Here is a 4,697-nt window from a genome sequence, read left to right as displayed (position 1 = left end):
TAAAAATCACAAAACAGGGGCACCTGGGTGGCTCAGTGGGTTAAGCCTCTGCCTTCAGCTTAGGTCATGATCCCAGAGTCCTGGGATGGAGCCCCACATCGGGCTCTCTGCTCTGCAGGGAGCCTGCTTCTCCCTCTGACTCTGCCTGCCACTCTGTCTGCTTGTGCTTACGCTCACTCTACCTCTCTCTCTGACAAATAAATAAATAAAAATAAAATCTTTAAAAAAAAAAAAAAAAAAGGAGGAATGGCAGGATGAGCTCGGAGCATGGCCAGCAGCCACAGCCGGGGGGCCGAAGGGGCCGTGGTGATAAGAAGGTCCAGAAGGCGAGGCCGGCAAGGAGACCTACTCAGTGTATATCTACAAGGTGCTGAAGCAGGCGCACCCAGACATTGGCATCTCTTCCAAGGCCATGAGCATCATGAACTCGTTTGTGAATGATATGTTCGAACGTCTGGCTGGCGAGGCTGCCCGGCTGGCCCAGTACTCGGGCCGAACCACACCGACCTCCCGGGAAGTCCAGACGGCCGTCCGCCTGCTGCTGCCTGGGGAGCTGACCAAGCACACTGTGTCCTAGGGCACCAAGGCTGTCACCAAGTACACCAGCTCCAAGTGACCTGGGGCCGAGCGTTTAATAAAGAGTGAACTGCTAAAAAAAAAAAAAAAAAAAAAAATTCTGTGATCTCTGTCTGTCAAATAAATAAATAAAATCTTTTAAAAAATAAATAAATAAAAATCACAAAACAAACTACTTGCCCGAGGTTCTCTGGATGGCGCTGTCCCCATTCTCCATCACAGAATGTGAAACTTCTCCATGTGGGGAGGGAATTGAAAATAGGACTGGCCACTGTCATAATAGAGGAAGCTAAGAGTTTTATAGTGGTCTTTTTCATGAACCTTGTTCAGCATGAGCATTTTGGAACTTGGACCCAAAAGACCAAGTTGGCGTATAAAAATTCCAGATGAACATTTGCTTGTGTAAAGTTATTCTAGGACCGCAAAGGCCGTGACTACTGTGAAAATGTGGTTCTGACCCTGTGATAAAATCTACTGATTGTAAGGCTTAAATTTATAACGAATTAGTTAACGTATTATAGGGATTTTTTTTTTCTTTGCTCTCAATTACCCATTGCTAACATTTAGCCCTGTGTCTTCATTGGTGGGTTGATATTATTTTCTGTACTGGCACTGTCTTTTCAGATGTATTCTTGCTGATATCTTCAGATGCATTGTGCGTAGCCTGTCCAACTAAACTTCAAGAGTTTTAGTGTTCTTATTGCTTATATTGTTATTCATCATCTTTCAAGTCTCAGTACCTTCTCAGTACCTATGACTCTCTGTAATGTGGTTGTTCAGCAGAGAAGTGCAGCAAGGATATTTACATTCATGGTCTTCTACAGGGAAACTCAGAACTGGTATTCTCTGGTATTCTCTCTCATTTATCATGAAAAATAAAATCGCCACTGTGGAGTAGGACCCCCAAAAGTCTGCGACTTTAGGAGTCTGGTTCACAACCTTACTGTATTTACTGTAGCTCCTTGTGAATTACAACGGGAGTAAATGTGTACCTAAAAATATAGAAAAGTGTTATTTACATCCCTGGAAAAAATGATGTGGGAAGATGACTAAAATAACCACCTGCAAATATTGACATTATCAATATTCATGGTAATTATGAAATTTATGAAGTTCTGGAAAACAGCATCTGAATTTACATGTTTTAACCCTCCAAAATGCATTCTACAGTACGAGGCCCAAGTGAACTAAGGAAATAATAGACATTATGGTTTTTGCAGTTGCTATTCAATGGGGAGTAAGGTAAGAGCAAATGTAAATACACAGAAAGCTGTATGTATAGAGGAGTCATATCTCTTAATGGTTTAAGAGTTATCAAAGCATATTAACACCTCACCACCATATTTGGTTTTCAAGAAGCTAACAAAAGAACTAGAATAGATTTAACTTCTTTATTTTATAGCAAAGACTTGAGACCTCAGAGTGAGTCAAATGACTTATCCAAAGTTACGTGACTTATAAATTCTTCTTATTCCCGTTTCACTTTTGCTTATACTTTATTTTTGATACCGCCGCGTGATTATAGTTTTTAAAAATTAAAGAAATACAAGAGGCTGATGATTTTCTGGGGAAGACGTATTTTGAAAGTCTTAGTCATGCACTTTTTAAATAAATATGTGTGGGTCATTTTGGTACACATTTTACCTGAATTCTCAACAAGTTAGAAGAATTCACCATTCCTTTATCCCAGGAGTGCTCTGTTCCTTGCTGCCATGAAATTTCTTTCCTTGTTTCCCTCTTATATACTTAGTCCTACAATGTTGATGACTTTTGCTTCCTTTGTGAGCCTTTACATGTTGATATCCTTCAGGTCTCAGTTCTCTCTCCTTCCTAGGTAGTCATACCAACAAACACATAAGACCATGTGCAACTCCCAAATATATATTTCTGGACCAGACTTTTTCCAGGATCTGCTAACCTTAATGAGTCATAAGCACTGTTTTAGACAGAGGCAGACAATGCAACTTTCACTTTGCCAGCTGCCGCTAATGGAGTGTGGGGAAATTAACTTCTCTATATCTCAGTAAATTCATTTGTACAGTGGGGAATATAACCAAACCATCTCAGAAGTTCAATTACATGAAGTTTATTAGAGCCTAGACATCTCCACTGGCATATCTCATAGGCATCTCAGATTTAATCTATCCAAAATGACTCCTCCTGTTCCTCTATAAATCCTATCTCATCCAAACTTCTTTATATCAGGGATTGACAGGACTTTGTGTTCCCACATATATCTGAAAATAAATTGCAAATATGTATCATTTTCTCCAAATCAAGACCAGTCATTATCCTCTGTTTCCCGGACTAACCTAATAGCCATGTAACTGCTCATCCTTGCTTTTACTATCATATTCACTCCTTCCACTCATGTATCCAAAAAACAGCAAGACCTTATTAAAAACAAATATCATGGGGCACCTGGGTGGCTCAGTGGGTTAAGCCTCTGCCTTTGGCTCAGGTCATGATCTCAGGGTCCTGGGATCAGGTCCCACATCGGGCTCTCTGCTCGGCGGGGAGCCTGCTTCCTCCTCTCTCTCTCTGCCTGCCTCTCTGTCTACTTGTGATCTCTGTCAAAATAAATAAATAAAATATTTTAAAAAATAAAAATAAAAACAAATATCACGCCACTCCCACACTTAAAACTTTACAGCAGTTTTATTTCACTAAGAATAACAGTAAAATGTTGTATCATTGTCTCTAACAACCTCTGTAACCAATCTCTTCTTCTTCTCTCCATCCTAACCTGTGCCACTCCCTTCTTCATTCACGGTGCCCTAGTCACAAAGGTCTTCCGACAATTCTCAGGGTTTAACAAGCTCTTTCACACTGTCTGTTTTTATACTTCCTATCCCGTGTGGTTGAATGTGTTTCCCCTGGTTTTAAGTACCAGCTCTTATTCTTAAAATTGTTGCTATTATTTCAGATTTTTCTCTGACAATCCTATTCACCACTCCCACAGTTAAGTTATTTTTAAACACAACACCACACATTATTTTCTCCTTCAGAGCCTATATAACTGTTACTATTTTATTTATTCCTTGATTTTGTTTATTCATTTTTCAAAAAAATTTGAGTTTTTACTATGTTGTTTTGTTCTAGGTTCCAAGGGTAGAGCAATGCATGTCCTTATGAGTGTTAAATTTCTAGAGGGAGAGATTATAGAAAATAGTCAAGTAAATACTCTGAAGAGAAATATAGCAGAGTAAGAGAATGTACAGTTGGGAGAAGTTTTGACTGGACAACTTGGATGGGATTTGCTGAAGAAAATATACTCAAGCTTAGGTCTGAATGACAAAAAGTAAAAGTTTAAAAGCTATAAGGAAAAGCACCTGATGACATGGATTGAGCAGATTAAGAGAATGACTGACAGTCAGCCAGGTACAGAAGCAGCTTGACCTTAAAACCAGAGAAGGAGACAAACCATAAGAGACTCTCAATCTCAGGAAACACACTGAGGGTCACTGGAATGGTGGGGGTGAGAGATGGGGTGGCTGGGTGATGGGCCCTGGGGAAGCTATGTGTTATGGTGAGTGCTGTGAATTGTGTAAAACTGATCAAGCACAGACCTGAACCTCTGAAACAAATAATACATTATATGCTAATAAAAAGTTAAAAAATAAAAATAAATGAAATAAATAAAAAATGAAAGCAGCAGCATGATCACTGAAACGGATTGTAACCTGCCCAAGATAATATTCTAGAAATTGGTAGGATTTTCAGGGAGAGGTACAGGTAAGGTTTTTGTTTGTTTGTTTGTTGCAGAAAGGTTAGAGAGCAACTGGTGAGTGCTTTTTGTATTAATCAATAACTTCCTTGTGTTTTGAGTTTAAGTCTCTGACACTTAGGATTCTCACTAAGTGGAACCCTCAGTTAATTGCCAAAACTTCCCAGGATGGATACCAAGAGATTTTTATTCTAGTTATTTATGGCTTTGCTTTCCTCCCAGAATGAGTCATATCTTCTTGCTTTCATCCCTACATTTAGAACACTCTCTAACCTCTGACTGTGCAGGCCAATCACATGGTTTTCCCTTAATAAACTTGCCAGGCATTTAAGAAGGACCATCTTTGTCTGAAAGTCACAGATATGAAAGGTTTGTTTGGTTTTTTTAATTATTA

General features: G+C 39.3%; 1 pseudogene; it reads left to right on the top strand.

The window, feature by feature from the left end:
- Positions 1 to 254: 254 nt before the first annotated feature.
- On the top strand, positions 255 to 616 carry LOC123392054 (annotated as a pseudogene).
- The last annotated feature ends 4,081 nt before the right edge of the window (positions 617 to 4,697 follow it).

This window comes from Mustela putorius, unplaced genomic scaffold (assembly GCF_011764305.1).
Source record: "Mustela putorius furo isolate JIRA1106 unplaced genomic scaffold, ASM1176430v1.1 tig00000430_pilon_pilon_pilon, whole genome shotgun sequence".
Taxonomy (NCBI): domain Eukaryota; kingdom Metazoa; phylum Chordata; class Mammalia; order Carnivora; family Mustelidae; genus Mustela; species Mustela putorius.
This window is presented reverse-complemented; position numbering and strand designations above follow the sequence as displayed.